We start from the raw sequence: 17,633 nt of genomic DNA, 5'->3' as shown, positions 1-17,633 counted from the left end.
GGATGTACATGAGACTAAAGAAAACTAAGTTTGGTGTGTACTGTGTTCAGGGCTTGAGATTGTCCCTGCCTTCAAAAAAAAAAAAAAACAAAACCACAAGACAAAACCAAACCAAACCCTCAGTCTAGGGGAGAGAAGGTCATGTAAAGTAGTCATTGCAATGGTATATGATATTCATATAAGAGAATTGTATTTTTCCATAGGAGCAAAAGAAGTGGCTTTTTCTGCAGAGCACATCGATTAAGTATATAAGTCAAGGTTCTCCAGAGAAACAGAACAAATAGGATTTATTTTTTGTTTGTTTGTTTATTATAGGAATTGGCTCCTGTGATTATGGAGGCCAAGAATTCTCATGATTTGCTGTCTGCAAGCTGGAAGCCCAGGAAAGCTGGTGGTGTAAGTCTTGCCAACTCTAAAGGCCTTGGTGCCAATGACTAAGGGTAGGAGGAGATGGATATCCAAGCTCAGACAGGAAAAATTCACCCTTTCTTCACCTTTTTGTTCTAGTCAGACCCTTAGTGGACTGGGCAATGACTACTCACATTGTTGAAGGTGATCTTCTTTACTTAGTCTACCAATCCAAATGCTAATCTCTTCTAGAAACTGTCACAGACATTCCCATAAATAGTGTTTCACCAGCTATCTGGTCATCTCATAGCCCAGTCAAGTTGACACATAAAATTAACCATAACATAAGGCTACATATAGAAGGTGACATTTTTGTGGTCTGACAGGTGATTGAGACTTTAACCAATTTGTTCTAAAATCTGCTATATATTTCACATTTTCAGTGTTAAATTTGACCTATACAGTCACACACATATTACTTTTTCTCACTCATTCCTGCAGTTACTATTGAAATATTATTTTGCATTTTTATGTATCACAAAATTCAAATTATATACATATACACACATTTTTAATTGATAGATATGGTTTGGAAGGTCTCTGGAATCTGATTGTAGGGAAATATTGAGGCAGAAGCACATTTGAAAAGGATAAGGCCTTTATAATGGCCATCCAAGAATCTTGCTAGCAGGTAGTATGTTACCCTGAAACCAAAAAGGCACTAAAACAGGACTTTGTAGAGTCGGAAGATTTGGGTTCTATTTCTGGTTTGGCCATATTGAAGATGTGTGATTTCACATAAAACCATCTGTCCTACTTGTATTCCAAGATTGTGGTGAGTATCAAGCCAAATAAAATAGTTGTATTAGTCAGGGTTCCTCAGAGAAACAGAACCAAGAAGAGATTTAGTATAAGAAATTGGCTCACAGTATTATGGAGGCTGACAAGTCCCAAGATCTGCAGTCAACAACCTGGAGACCCAGTAGAACTGACACTGTGGTTATAGTCTGAGTCCAATGGCCTGAGAACCAGGAGGGCTGATGCTGTCATTCCAGTGCTAAGGCCAACAGGCTTAAGACCCAAGAAGAGCCAGTGCTCCAGTTCAAAATCTGAAAACAATGTCCCAGCTCAAAGTCAGTCAGGCAAGAGGAATTCTCTCTTACTTGTGGGATGGTTAGTCTGTTTGTTCTATTTTGGCCTTCAATAGTCTGAATGAGGGCCCCCAACATTAGGGAGGGCAATCTGCTTTATTCAGCTTACCAACTTAAATGTTAATCTCATTCAAAGACATATTTCTCCCAGAAATACCCAGAGCAGTGTTTGACCAAATATCTGGACGCTCAGTGGCCCAGTTGAGTTGACGTGTAAAATTAACCATTATAAATAGTATGCAAACTTGTGACATATATTAAGGTGGCATGTGACAATAATGTATCCATATGAGGAGTTCATGTAGCACTTACCCATTTCTTGCAGACTGAAATGAAGGGGGTATTTATTCCTGTACCTAGTCATTCACTATGAATTCATATTCAGGGTCTGTCATGTATCAGCCACTGTGCTTGGCCTGGGGTTAAAATAGTAAGCAAAGCAGTTCCCATCTTCACATACTTTATCATTTTCTGAGAAAACACACATGAATCAAGTACTCACAAACTTAAACATTGATAAATTTGTACTTAGTGCCAGGGAGAAAATGTACAAGGGGACCATAGTTTTGGATTAGGGGTGGAATGAGTTTGCCAGAGAAGGTTTCCTTGAGAAAATGAAGCACAAACTGAGTTTGGAGGATGAGATGGGGCTAACATATATGAAAAGAGGGGAAGGAAAAGAAATTTCATTTATTCAACAAATATTGATTGAGTGCCTCTCCAAGTTAGTCACTGTTCTAAGCAGTTTGGCTAAATCTCTGAATAAACCAGATAAAAATCCCTGCCCTTAGGGAATTTATAGTCCAACTAGGGAAGACAGACAGTAAACAACACACAGTAAATAAGTAAACTGTATAGTATGCTAGAAGATGCTAGGTGATAGGGAAAGAGGAACAAAGTAGAGAAGGATAAGAAGAATCAGGATTGTAGAAAGTGAGAGCGATCATTTAAAATAGGATACTCGGGTTTGGACTTACTGAGAAAGTGGCATCTGAGCAAAAACTTGCAGGAAAAGAGAGAGCTGACCATGTGGGCATGTGGAAGAAGAACATTCCAGAGGGAAGAGCATATGCCCATGTCCTGAGACACTCAAGTATAAGTGAGATGTGTTTGAGGAAAAGCAAGGGGGGCAGTGACTGGAGTAGAGTAAGCAAGGGGAGGGGTTGGGGAGAGAAGTGGGAAATAATAGCACAACCCGCGAAGCACAGAGTAAAGGCTTCATAGGATTATCTCATTTGGTCCTCACAATAGCTCTGTGAGCCAAGCACAGTTACCTTCATTTCACAGATGAACATGAGGTACAGAATTGTAAAGTATCTGATTCAAAATTCTGTTAACCAACAATTCCATCCATCTCAAAGTCTGCAAGAGACTGCAGCGTGTAGTGATTAGATCTAGTGCCTCTGGGGCCTGCCTGCTACAGTTTGAGTCCTGGTTCTGTGGATTATACGCTGTGTGGTATTGGGCTAGTTATTTAACCTCTCTGTGCTTCAGTGTTCACATTTGTAAAAATGGAATAATTATAATACTATCTTATATTGTTCTTGTGGATTAGGGGTGAATTGGATGAATTGGATGAATTATGTGAAGTGCTCATGAATAGTGTCTGGCACATAGTAATTACTTAAAAAGTGTCAGCTGTTATATTCAATTTCATTTTAAATAGTTGTTCAAACAACTGTGATTCTCCTTCTTCCAGCAAATGTGCACTGAACATCCTGTACTTTCTGGGTGTTGATGATACAGAGGTGAATGACAGCAAATTACCATGGGGTTCTCCAAGTGTAAAAGGTAAGAGTGAGATCTGACCAGGACGGATACTGTCCAAGGCAGAAGATAAAATGATGGATTTAAGCCAAGTATTTAGACTTTCTTCACCATGTTGATAATGCAAGCCTTTGAAAGCTTTTAGGCGGCGGAATAAGCTTACATGTGTGAATACACTAGTGTGTATTACACTACAATGTGGGTGTGTTAGAAGGTATGGCGGGATAGGGGGAAGGGAAGTTGGAAAGTGCTTCTAGAGTTCCAAGAATAAGAGTAAGGGTCTGAGGTACAGTTAACAGAACGTAGTTGAAATGTGCTGGAGAAACTAAGTATGTGGACAGATTGGATGAGTGAGCTCGAGGAAAGCGAATAATCTAGAATCACGGGGCGCCTGGGTGGCACAGCGGTTAAGCGTCTGCCTTCGGCTCAGGGCGTGATCCCGGCGTTATGGGATCGAGCCCCACATCAGGCTCCTCCGCTATGAGCCTGCTTCTTCCTCTCCCACTCCCCCTGCTTGTGTTCCCTCTCTCGCTGGCTGTCTCTATCTCTGTCGAATAAATAAATAAAATCTTAAAAAAAAAATAATCTAGAATCACTCCTACATTTGTGACTTGAGCAGGTGAACCTTAGGGCCAACCATCAAATAGGAAATTGAGGCAAACTGCTCTAAAGCCAATTTGACAGATCAGAAGATGCCAGATTATTTGGTAAACATGGTAGCCTCTGATGGAGCCGAGGTGGTGTGGTTTGTGATTTCTCTTTCCCACAACAGTTGCTACCTGATGGCATGTTATCCTGAAAGGAAGTCTTAGGCCAAATTCTACTCAGGACTAAAGCCCAAACATGATTAGCAAGAAGGCACAAAAACCATGTCATACTCTGTACCAGGAACCCAACCAGCACCTTGTAGAAAAGGCTCAGAGGAAAGATTTTGGGACTTTCTGAGAGAAGGGTCAGCCACCCATCTAGACTGGTTAGGTTACAAAGTGGTTTGTGGACTGGGGGCAGGTGGAACCATTGACACGTTAGCCTCAGGCTCTTGCTGGGTTCTTATTTCATGTTTGTGGAAGGGTAGTGGAGACTGTAGAACATTTCTAGCCAGTCATCTTTCTTGAACACATTCATTTCTTTAGTAATTAAAAAAAATTTTAAAGAGCTCTAATATCCCTTAGGCTAATGACATACTCTGGTGGCTTCGATTTTGATAATGATAATTTAAATGTTTAGTAACCGTCCTTGGAGCTTGATTTCTGATAAGGTACTTCAAATACCAACTAAACCCCTCTAGGAAATAGATTAGAATTGGCTTGTACAACTGTTTAAAACTTAAACACACTCCACACTGATAATAAAAAAAAATGTTTTGAAGTTAAATTATTAATATAATAAGAAGGTCTATGGGAAAGTTGTAAATACGCTAAATATAAAGTGCTTTTGGGGTCCACGTGTATATATTTAGCAGATATTTACATATTCAAATCTAAAATTCAGGAGAGACATTTTGGAAAGGTAGAATTAGGCATCATCAGTACAAAGGGCATAGATGAAAAGGAGGGACAAAATGAACTGGACTAAGCAATGTACATATAGTTAGAAACTCATTTGAATAATCTGTCCTGAGTAAATTGCTTGATTTCTATTCCACATGCGTAATTATCAGGGGGGCCACACTAATTACTTGTATAAACTTATTAATCTTCACAATAATTCTGTACAGTATGTATTATTAATCCATTTCTGTACATGAGGAAACCAAGGCACAAAGCAGCTAATTGCCTAACACCACACAACTAAGAAGAAGCAATATGGCACCTGTGCCTTTCATTTAAAAGTCATGTTAGCAACAGAGACAGGTAGGGGGTTTTACTAGGTGAGTGAGACTGCTGGGATTTTCTTGTATTTGCTCATTTTTTAATATAGAAAATCATGTTATTTTCCCTAAATAAAAGCAAAAAAAATATTCTGTTTCTTCCTGTATAAGGCCTGACTCTGTTTTAGAGTTTAATGAAGCTTCTTAATAAACAATGTGGTCATTGGAAAGCAGCATTTGTAAATGGCTGGTTGAAAGGGAGGGCAGACTGTGACAGGAAACCGAGGCAGGAGTCTCAGGAACAGGCAATGCCCGATTCTGTCGCCAGGAAGGGAATTCGATTTTTGGCTCCCTGACACAGTCACCGCAGAGGAGCAGTATTTGCATAACTCCTACCAGGTCATCCTTACTGATTGCATCTCTCCGGAGGGCTGTGTGTCCTCCTCCCTGTGCCGCAAGAGGTCTTGAACTGAATTTACAGGTCTCCTGGAGCTGCCAGGTAGAGAGAAATAGCTCACACCAGCTGCAGCACTGGGTCACAGTTGTGAATTATTTGTGTGGCCGCTGAGAGCAAATTCAAACAGCATTTTCTCTGGAGGCAGACACAGGCTGCTGGGGCAGTGTGGTGCCTCCACTCCTTAAGGTGGTCCCACTGGATGGGTCTACTCTGCAGGAACTGCGCTGGTAGGAGGGATTGGGATCTCACATGCACGAAAAAGCCCTAATGTTAGACCCTTTCTCGTTCTTCCCAGATGATTTTACCCACTTGGATAGAGGCGGGAGTCTGTGGACTGTGAGGTTATACATACAGACCACCAGGTTCAGATCCCAGGTCCACCCTTGCCAGTTGTGACACCTCGAGGACAGTGTCTTCTCTCCACGCCTTAATTTCCTTATGTGTAAAATAAAGATTATAGTAAGAGCTCACAGCTATTGGGAAGGTTTTAATAGGTGTAAATGTTCAGTGAGTGTTAGGGGCCATTAAGAGAGTAAGACTAAGAAGTATAGGAGAAGACATTCATCATATAACTTCAGTTATATTGTGGTTCACTACAAATTACTAGGAATTTCATCATTATCTGATAAACAGGACAATTATATGACAGTATGTACTGGATGTGTGTATTTTTCTATTTGAAGCATTTTGTTTAAGAACTAGAAGACAAATTTTTTGGACCACGCAATTTTGAGTAGTTCTATTTGGGTTTATCTTTATTTCTTAATATGCAGAAGCCTCAGGAAATGGAAGTGGTCAGGGTCATTTACCATTTCTGAAAGGTTTGGTGTTCGTGATGATGACTGTCATCAGAGTGAGCCCTAATTTGTGATGCATATGGAGTGAGCTGAGCATGTTTACTTTTTACTTCTCTTTTATTATTAGTTTACTTAACAATGGAATATAACATTTAACTATACCGTTAGAGATTGCAAGTCGGCTTTTTTTTTTAAAAAGATTTATTTATTTATTTTAGAGAGTCAGAGAGCACAAGCAGGAGAGGCAGAGAGAGAGAGGGAGAGAAAATCCTAAGCAAATTCCATGATGAGTGCAGAGCCCCACCTGGGACTCGATCTTATGACCCTGACATTGTGAGCCAAAATCAAGAATCAGAGACTTAATGAACTGAGCCACCCAGGTGCCCTGCAGGTAGTTTTTAATTGTAAAGCCCTTTGAGCTCTTGTATAGAAGATGACATATAATTACAAATTATAATAATGTGAGCAATAGGTTTTATCAAAGATGTGTTTATTTTTTATCTGAGCTAGATGATTAGCAGGAGAAATGTATGGTCTCAGTGAACTATATCCATGGAAACATCATTCTGTTACTTCTAAGCTGCTGGAAGCTTTAATTTGTTTAAAAATTTTTTATTTAAAAATTTTTTCAGCTTGAGATATAATTGATACATGACATTGTGTAAATTTAAGTTGTACAATGTAGTGATTTTATATATGTATATATTGTGAAATGATTAACACAATAAGATTGTTATGTAGTTATAATTTTCTTTAGTGGTTACGAACTTCTAGAATCTACTCTCCTAGCAACTTTCAAATTTTTTTTTTTTTTAAGATTTTATTTATTTGACAGAGATAGAGACAGCCAGCGAGAGAGGGAACACAAGCAGGGGGAGTGGGAGAGGAAGAAGCAGGCTCATAGCAGAAGAGCCTGATGTGGGGCTCGATCCCAGATCACCGGGATCACGCCCTGAGCCGAAGGCAGACGCTTAACCGCTGTGCCACCCAGGCGCCCCTCCTAGCAACTTTCAAATGTACAGTACAGTATTGCTAACTACTGTCATCATGCTGTTCATTACATGCCCAGGACTTCTTCGTCTTATAACTAGTAGGTTTGTACCCTTTGACCACCCTTGTCTGTTTCCCACACCCCTTATACACCACACCTGAGAACCACCGACAGTTCCTTTGTTTCAATGAATTTGGCTTTTTGAGATTCCGTATCTAAGTGAGATCATAAAGTATTTATTTGTCTTTCTCTGTCTGACTTACTTCACTTAGCATAATGCCCTCAAGTTTCATCCATGTTGTTGCAAGTAGCAGCATTTCCTTCTTTTTTATGGCTGAATAATATTCCATTGTGTGTGTATGTGTGTGTATCACATTTTTTTCTTAGTAGAATTTATTTCGTAGAGCAGTTTTAGATTTACAGAAAAATTGAGCAGAAAATACAGTTCCCATATACCCTTCTGCACAGTTTTTTCTATTATTAGCATGTTACATTAGTATTGTATATTTGTTACAATTAATGAACCAATATTAGTATGTTACTATTAACTAACTAACATCCGTGGCTTATTCAGGTTTCCTTAGTTCTTATCTAATGTCCCTTTTCTGATCCAGGAAACCACATTACATTGAGTTGTCCTGTCTTCTTCGGCTTGTCTTGTCTGTGGCATTTCCTCAGACTTTTCCTCGTCTCTGATGACCTTGATAATTTTGAGGAAGACTGGTTAGATCGAACGCCCCCCTCTATTGGAATCTGTCTGATGTTTTTCTCATGGTTAAACTGGGGCTATGGGTCTGGAAAGGAAGAGCACAGAGATGAAGTGTCATTTTCATCACATCACAAAACTCACAAGCTTTGTGACTGCTTATGTTGATCTCAATCACCAGGCTGAGTAGGGTTTGTCAGGTTTCACCACTGTGAGGTTCCTTTTTTTTTTTTTCTTCCTTTCCACTCTTTGCTCTTTGGAAGAAAGTTTCTATGCCCAGCCCATATTGAAGGAGTGAGGAGTTATGCCCCTCCTTTCCTTAGGTGGAATACCTACATAAATTTTGGGGACTTCCTCTGAATGGTAGTTTTGTTTTTCCCTCTCCCCCCATTTACTGAGTCATTCAGTTATTTACTTCTATCAGCATGGACTCATAGATTTTATGCTTTGAGCTATAATTCAGTTCTTTCTTTCTTTCTTTCTTTCTTTCTTTCTTTCTTTCTTTCCTTCCTTCCTTTTTTCTTTTCTTTTCTTTTCTTTCTTTTCTTTTTTTTTCTTTTCTTTCTTTTTTTCCTTTATTTTTGCTTGAATTGTTCCAGCTTTAGCCAATAGGGAGCCTTTTCAGTTGGCTCCTGTGTCCTTCTGACATATCTCCTCAGTGTGCGTGTTTGTGTGTGTGTGTGTGTGTGTGTGTGTGTGTGTTTTACTGCTGTTGGTTTGTTTTTGAGCATGTCCTTATTTTCTGGCACTACGAGATGCTCCAGGCTCATCTTGTATATTTCCGCCCGCAGTCCTAGAACCAGTCACTTTACTAAGGAGGCTTAGTTCCTTTTACAAGAGAATGGTATTAAAAATCATGACCTAGATACTAAGCATGCTTATTGTTACTAAGACATCATTTATTTTAGATCCTCAGTTGACAGAACGAAGATATGTATGTATGTATACTTAACCATATGAATATATATATATACACACATATATATTTCTATATAGATTAGAAATATATATATTTCTATATAGGTATAGAAATATATAGATTTTCTCTCTATATATATTCTAGAAATATTTCTATATGTTACCATCAGTAACTATATTAAATTAAACTGAGTTCATATGCTCTCTCCAATTCTAACCTATTAGTATATGGATCATTCTAGCCTCTTCCCCTTGCTTATCCGTAAATTACCACTCCAGTAGTGAGAAACCTAGCTCATACCATCTGCTGTCTATTTACTTTATTGTTCAATTCCAATATATATGTATAGTTGTATCAAATTTGTTAAAATGGTAACCTTATGGGGGCGCCTGAGTGGCTCAGTCATTAAGCGTCTGCCTTCAGCTCAGGGCATGGTCCTGTGGGATCGAGCCCCACATCGGGCTGCTCTGCTGGGAGCCTGCTTCTTCCTTTCCCATTCCCCCTGCCTGTGTTCCCTCTCTTGCTGGCTGTCTCTCTCTCTGTCGAGTAAAATCTTAAAAAAAAAAAAAAATTGGTAACCTTATGGGATATAATGCTTATATGCAATTCTATTACCAAAGTTATGTAGGTTAGCATATTTCCCCCACCACCCCCTTCAGTGAGGTTGTTTCATATATTTTAATATAATTATATTTTCTTGTCACAGTCTACATTCTTTGCTGGGATCTCCCAGACTCCTAAATGATGGTTTTTTAAATTTGCATACACTGGGGCGCCTGGGTGGCTCAGTCGTTAAGCGTCTGCCTTCAGCTCAGGGCGTGATCCCAGCGTTCTGGGATCGAGCCCCACATCAGGCTCCTCCGCTGGAAACCTGCTTCTTCCTCTCCCACTCCCCCTGCTTGTGTTCCCTCTCTCTCTGGCTGTCTCTGTCAAATAAATAAATAAAATCTTTTAAAAAAAATTAAAAAAATTAATTTGCATACATTAAGATTCACTCTTTGTGCTATAAAGTTCTGTGAGTTTTGACAAGTGCATAGTGTCATATATCCACCATTTACAGTATCAAACAGAATAGTTCCACCGCCCTAAAAGTCTCCTGTGCTTTGCCTATTCATCTCTCCACCCCTTATTTGAATCCTTGGCAATCATGATCTTTTGCCATCTCTATAATTTCACTTTTTCCCAAAATGTCAAGTATTCAAAAACAGTTTGAGTCATACAGTATATGGCCTTTTCAGACTGGTTTCTTTCACTTACCAATATGCACTTAAGATTCGTCCATATGTTTTTGGTGGCTCATTTATTTTTATCATAGATTTTTTTCACACATATTCCGTGGATACACCACAGCTTGTACATTCACCTATTGAGGATATCTTAGTTGCTTCCAGTTGTTAGAATTATGAATAAAAGTGCTGTAAATATCCATGTATAAGTTTTTGTGTGGATCTGAGTTTTCAGATCAGTTGGATAAATATCTAGGAATGTGACGTTTGGAACATATGGTAAGACTATGTTTAGTTCTGTAAGAAAGTGCCAACTCTCTTCCCAAGTGGCTGCACTATTGTGGATTCTCATCAGTAATGAATGAGAGTTTCTGTTGCTCCTCATCCTCAGCATTTGGTGTTATATTTTTGAGTTTTAACCATTGTAATAGATATTAGTGTAATCTCACAGTTGTTTTAATTTGCAATTCCGTAATGAAAAATGATGCTAAGCATCTTTTCATATACTGTTTGCCATGTATATATCTTCTAGGTGTATATAGTTATGCAGTTATATCAGGTGTCTGTTGAAATGTTTTATCCATTTTTGAAGTCGGTTGTTTGTTTTCTTATCATTGAATTTTAAGAGTTCTGTGTATATTTTGATACCAGTCTTTTGATAGACTTGTGTTTTGCAAATATTTTCTTTCTGTCTGTAGCTTTTCACTCTTTAGCAATGTCTTTCACAGTGCAGAAGTTTTTAAATTTAACAAAATCTCACTATTTTTTTCTTCATGGATTATATTTTTAGTATTGTGTCTAAAAACTTATTGCGAAGCCCAAGGTCACCTAGATTTGTTCCTGTTTTCTTCAAGAAGCTTTACTTGTAGGACTGTGATTCATTCTGAGTTGACTTCTTTTTTTTTTTAGAGGGACACACTATTATAATTTTGTACATATTCTCACATATAAACATAATACATATATGAAACAAAAATGAGATCTTACTTTATATAATACTCATATTTCAGATGTCTTTGAAATATCTAATAAACATCTTACACTAGTAAAAATACTGATATTTAATAACAGGATGAAGTGGCAAAACACTTTCCCAAAACTTGGTTTTCTTCTCACAATCTTAGTTTTCCTTAGACATATGTATTGTAAATCCAGCATGAACAATCACCATTTCCACATCCATTAGCCCCATTTAAATCCTGTCACTGTCCTTGGATTACAGTATATCACCCTGAACTTGGCTACTAAGTACTCCTCCATCTGCTCACTCCCATCATCCCCAAGTTCACCTCTTGCCATTCACTCTTTCTGCCACAGTTATGCCAGATTTCTTTCAGTTCCTTGAACTCACTACACTCTTCATGCCTCCTGGTTTTGAACATCTGGTTTCATCTCTTTTTTTTTTAATGTTTTTTTATTACATTATGTTAGTCACCATACTTCTATACATAGTATATGGGTTGGGTATAGATTCATTTTCTGGCATATGAATGTCAAAATTTTCCAGCACTATTTGTTGAAAGGACTGTCCTTTACCAATTGAATTCCCTCAGCTCCTTTGTCAAAGATCAGTTGGCTGTTTTTATGGGTTATTTCTGGGCTCTCTATTCTGTTACACTGATCCATGTGTCTATCTTTCCCCAACTACTATGATGTCATGATTACCGTAGCTTTGTGGTAAGTCTTGCGGCTCAATAACTTGAAGTCTTCCAACTTTGTTCTTCTTCAGTATTGTGTTGCTATTTTGGTTCTTTTGTCTCTCCACACAAACCTTAGAATCAGTTTGTCAATATCCACAAAATAGGTTGCTGGGATTTTGATTAAAATTAATTTGAGTTGTATATCAAGTTGGGAAGAATTGACATCTTAACAATATCAAATACGGAATATTGCTTCATTTATTCATATCTTCTTTGGCTTGTTTATCAGAGATTTGTAGTTTTCTATATGTAGATCCTTTACATATTTTTTTAAGATTTAAAATTTAAAAATTTTCAAATACCTTAGTATTTCATTTTCTGGGAGCTATTATAAATGATAGTATGTTTTTTATTTCAAATTCCAATTGTTTATTACTGTTATATAGAAAAACAATTGACTTTTACATATTGATTGATTATCCTTCAACCTTGCTAAAAATGGTTATTTGTTCTAGGAAGACTTTTTTTTTTTTTTTTTTGGTCAAGTCTTTGGGGTTTTCTTCAAAGATAATTATGTTATCTGCAAACAAAACAATTTTATTTCTCAAATTGTGTAGTTTTAATTTCCTTTTCTTGTTTTATTGCACTAGCAAGGGCTTCCACTATGATGTTGAATAGTAGTAGTGAGAGGGGATATACTCATCTTGTTCTTAATCTTAAGACAACAACCTCTTGTTTTTGAAGATTAAGTATGATTTTACCTGTAGATTTTTATAGATACTCTCTGCCAGGTTGAGGAAATTCCCCTCTAATCCTCATTTGCTGAGGGTTTTCACCATGAACGAACATTGGATTTTGTCAAGTGCTTTTTTTGCATCAATTGATATGATCACATATCACTTTTTTCTCTTTAGCCTGTTAGTGTGGTGGATTACATTATTTCATTTTCTAATGTTGAATCAGCATTGCATATGTTGGACAAATCCCACTTGTTCATGGTGTATAATTCTTTGTATACATTATTAGAGTTGACTTGCTAACACTTTTTGCATCTATGTTCATGAAAAATATTGGTCTGTAATTTGTAGTTTTCCTTTTTATAATGTCTTTTTTTTAATTATGATATGTTAGTCACCATACAGTACATCATTAGCTTTTGATATAGTGTTCCATGATTCACTGTTTGCATATAACACCCAGTGCTCCGTGCAATATGTGCCCTCCTTAATACCCTTCACCAGGCCAGCCCATCCCCCCACCCCAAAACTCTCAGTTTGTTTCTCAGAGTCCCTAGTGTCCTATGGTTCATCTTCCCCTCTGTTTCCCCCCCTTCATTTTTCCCTTCCTTCTTCTAACTATCTCCCTGCTATTCCTTATGTTCCACAAATAAATGAAACCATATGATAATTGTCTTTCTCTGCTTGACTTATTTCACTTACCATAATCTCCTCCAGTTCCATCCATGTTGATGCAAATGTTGGGTAATCATTCTTTCTGATGGATGAGTAATATTCTACTTTACATATGGACCACATCTTCTTTATCCATTCATCTGTTAAAGGGCATCTCAGCCCCTTCCACAGTTTGGTTACTGTGGACATTGCTGCTATGAACATTGGGGTGCATATGGCCCTTCTTTTCACTACATCTGCATCTTTGGGGTAAAAATACCCAGTAGTGTAATTGTTGGGTCATAGGGTAGCTCTATTTTTAATTTTTTAAGGAAACTCCACACTGTTTTCCGAAGCGGCTATACCAACTTGCATTCCCACCAGCAGTGTAAGAGGGTTCCCCTTTCTCCACATCCTCTCCAACATTTGTTGTTTCTTGCCTTGTCAATTTTTGCCATTCTAACTGGTGTAAGGTGGTATCTCAATGTGGTTTTGATTTGAATTTCCCTGATGGCTAATAATGTTGAACATTTTTTCATATGTCTGTTAGCCATTCATATGTCTTCATTGGAAAAGTGTTCATATCTTCTGCATGTTTTTTTATTTGATTATTTGTTTCTTGGGTGTTGAGTTTGAGAAGTTCTTTATAGATCTTGGATACCAGCCCTTTATCTGTAGTGTCAATTGCAAATATCTTCTCCCATTCTGTGGGTTGCCTCTTTGTTTCGTTGGCTGTTTCCTTTGCTCTGCAGAAACTTTTTATCTTGACGAAGTCCCAAAAGTTGATTTTTTTCTTTTGTTTCCCTTGCCTTTGGAGACGTGTCATGAAAGAAGTTGCTGTGGCTGATGTCGAAGAGGTTACTGCCTATGTTCTCCTCTATGATTTTGATGTATTCGTGTCTCACATCAAGGTCTTTCATCCATTTAGAGTTTATCTTTGTGTATGGTGTGAGAGAGTGGTCAAGTTTCATTGTTTTGCATGTAGCTGTCCAATTTTCCCAGCACCATTTATTGAAGAGACTGTCTTTTTTCCATCCTTGTCAAAGATTAGTTGACCGTAGAGTCAAGGGTCCATTTCTGGAGTCTGTATTCTGTTCCATTGATCTATATGTCTGTTTTTGTCCTAGTACCATGCTGTCTTGCTGATCACAGCTTTGTAGTATAGCTTGAAATCAGGCAATGGGATGTCCCCAGCTTTGTTTTTCCTTTTCAACATTTCCTTGGTGATTTGGGGTCTTTTCTGATTAGAAACAAATTTTAGGATTGTTTGTTCCAGCAGTTTGAAAAATGGCATTGGTATTTTGATTGGGATGGCATTGAAAGTATAGATTTCTCTGGGTAGCATAGACATTTTAACTATGCTTATTCTTCTGATCCATGAGCATGGACTGTTTTTCCATCTTTTTGTGTCTTCTTCAATGTCTTTCATCAGTCTTCTGTAGTTTCTAGAATACAGATTCTTTACTTCTTTGGTTAGGTTTATTCTGAGACATCTTATGGTTTTTAGTGCTATTGTAAATGGAATCAATTCCCTAATTTCTCTTTCTTCAGTCTCATTGTTCGTGTATAGAAATGCAACTGATTTCTGTGCATTGATTTTGTATCCTACCACATTACTGAATTGCTATAAGAGTTCTAATAATTTGGGGGTGGAGTCTTTTGGGTTTTCCACATAAAGTATCATGTTATCTGTGAAGAGAGAGAGTTTGACTTCTTCTTTGCCAATTTGAATATCTTAAAACTGGTTTTGGTATTAGAGTAATGCTGGCCTCATGGGAAAAAAAAGAGGAAAATTTCCTCTGCTTCTATTTTCTGGATGAAATTGTAGAGAATTGATATCTTTTCTTTGTTGACCTGTGGTAGAATTCACTATTAAAACCATCTGGGCCTGGTGTTTTCTGTTTTGGAAGGTTTTTAATTATTGATTCAATTTCTTTAACAGATATGAGTCCATTAAGATTATTTTTTTATCTTTGTGCGACTTAGTAGTTTGTTTCTTTAAAGAATTAGTCCACCTCATCTAAGTTATCAAATTTATGGACATAATATTGTTCATAATATTCCTTTATTATCCTTTTGCTATCCATGATATTAGTAGTGATGATTCCTCCTTCACATCTAATAGTGGTGATTTGTGTCTTTTCTCCTTTTTTCTTGGCTAGTCTAACTGGCAGTTTATCAATTTTATTGTTCTTTTCAAAGAACCAGCATTTGGTTTTATTGGCTTGGCTATTAATTTCCCATTTTCATTAACATTGATATCTGTTTTTTTGTTATTTTCTTCTCTTTGCTTTATGTCTAAATTGATCTCCCTTCTATAAGTTTCTTAAGAAAATTTAGATGATTGATTTTAGATCTTTCTTCTTTTCTTATATATGCATTTAATGCCACAAATTTCCCTTAAGCACTGCTTATGCTGCATTACAAAATTTTTAATGAGTTGAATTTTCATTTTCATTTAGTTCAAAATATTTTTAAATTATCTCTTAAGACTTCATTTTTGACACATGCTTTCCTTTTTTTTTTTTTTTTTAAATCTCCTAATCTGTTTGGATTTCCAGATCCCATTCTGTAACTGATACTTAGTTTAATTCCATTCCAATTTGATGAAGCACCTCCTTTAGGCACCTTTACAGATAAACGTAGTCTTTAAATGTTGGGATGATGAAGGTTAGCTGTTAATTATGCAATAAGGGTAGAATGTTATTATGAAAGCAGGTCTTAGGCCAAATTCTGCCACACACTTACTCATTTTCTAAGCAGGCATAAAACAGTGCATACAACTTGTCTTGTAATCTTATTGATACCCCATCTCTCTGCTCTCATAGGTGACTCACTGCAACTTGTATGAAATGTTTACCTGAGGCAAGTTAAACACTATCTTGGAGGCAGGATGTGGTCACCTTTCTAGTAACCATCAGAATCCTCTGATCCAGTGGCTGGACCCTCAGAGTCCTCTAGTGATTAAGTCTTTAGTGCTCTCTCTAAGAATACAAGACACAGGCTTTGCTAGGTTTTTATTCTGGGTTTGTGCAAAAATGGGAAATGTCATTACAATATCCTCAGAACTTAAATATCATTACTTACCGATGAAAGCTCATTTCTGGCTTTCATTATATTATGCAGTAACATCAGATCAGAGCTCACCATAGCCAGAATGCTATAAAAGGTACTTTGGAGTTGTGGCCTTTCTGATCTAATACTAACTTCTAGGTGACCACCCAAGAGATGACAGTTTCTATCACGACATCTTACTGCCCCGGAAGGTACTTTAAATAAACATACATTTGCATCACACTGTCTACACTCAAGTATTTAAAGTAAATTTCAAATATTGTAACACCAAGATCTGGAATGCGAGGAGAGGAATCATGTTGAGGAAAGAATAATTTGCTTATGTAAATCCTGACATTCTACAAAAACATATAGCTGTGCATAGTAGGAGGATTTTTGGCCATTAAAAACAATCTCTTTTCAAATTTACTTATTTTTTTGCTTTTTTTTTTTTTTTTTTTTTTTTGGTATCAGGTAAAATCCTCTACCAAAAGAAGCATATAGCACAGGCTAAAAGCAGTTTTCTGCTAGCCTTTTTTCTTGGGATCTGCATGTGAGAAAATTGGATTTTCAAAGGAGTAAAAAGGTAAGATCATATCAGACCAAAGACTGGCCAAAAAAACATCACATTCCAACATGTATGTGTGTTAATTCTCACAGAATGCTACAAAAAATAGAAGGATACAATGTGTTTGTAATCAAATTTGATTCTGTGAGACTGAGACTTCCTCACATAAAATTTTATGAAATGCTTTGGGGGAAAGGAGGAAAATATGAAAAACAATTCCAGTTTGTGGGCCATGGCAAAAGACCACAATGGCATAGGCAAAATGACAGAATGAGCTGACCTGCACTAGAATCCTCTCTCTGGTCTCTCCCTTCCACGTCTCCTGCTGCCTTCCCACCCTACGGCTTGTATGAAGTATAGGTGTGTAGTGTGTGTGTGTGTGTGTGTGTGTGTGTATAAAATATGTGTGTATATATATATACACATATATATGTAATCTAAGGATATAGATCCCCAGATAATTTATGTATCTATAAATTAGATGCCCCTCTTTTGAATCTGGCTATATCCCTTACTGGTTCTGCAACATTGTCCAAGCGCCTGAACTGCTCTTGGTCTCAGTTTCTTAATTGGTGATATGGAAATAATAACTGTGTCTATCACAGAGATTATTTGGGGATCAAATGACCTGATGCATGTGAAGTGCTTAACAAGGGCCCTGGCATACAGTAAAGTACTTCCGTACATGTTAACTGTTATCATTGCCAGTGCAGTATTGGGTGAGACTGAATTCAAAATTATTGTGGTAAGAGAGCTAGCTCTGCGTGTTCTTTGTTGGGTTGGTGCATCAGTTTAACTTGCAGCAGGT

General features: G+C 37.3%; 1 long non-coding RNA gene across 1 annotated transcript; it reads left to right on the top strand.

The window, feature by feature from the left end:
- Positions 1-313: 313 nt before the first annotated feature.
- LOC148107806 (uncharacterized) lies at positions 314-16,830 on the top strand. The gene is made up of 3 exons (XR_015721574.1): positions 314-396; positions 3,199-3,290; positions 16,732-16,830. It is a non-coding gene; the product is annotated as an uncharacterized LOC148107806 (long non-coding RNA).
- Positions 16,831-17,633: the final 803 nt, after the last annotated feature.

This window comes from Ursus americanus, chromosome 25 (genome assembly GCF_024610735.1).
Source record: "Ursus americanus isolate L20-20 chromosome 25, mUrsAme1.1.p, whole genome shotgun sequence".
Lineage (NCBI taxonomy): Eukaryota > Metazoa > Chordata > Mammalia > Carnivora > Ursidae > Ursus > Ursus americanus.
The sequence above is the reverse complement of the archived record's forward strand: the minus strand, read 5'-3'. Positions and strand labels throughout refer to the sequence as shown.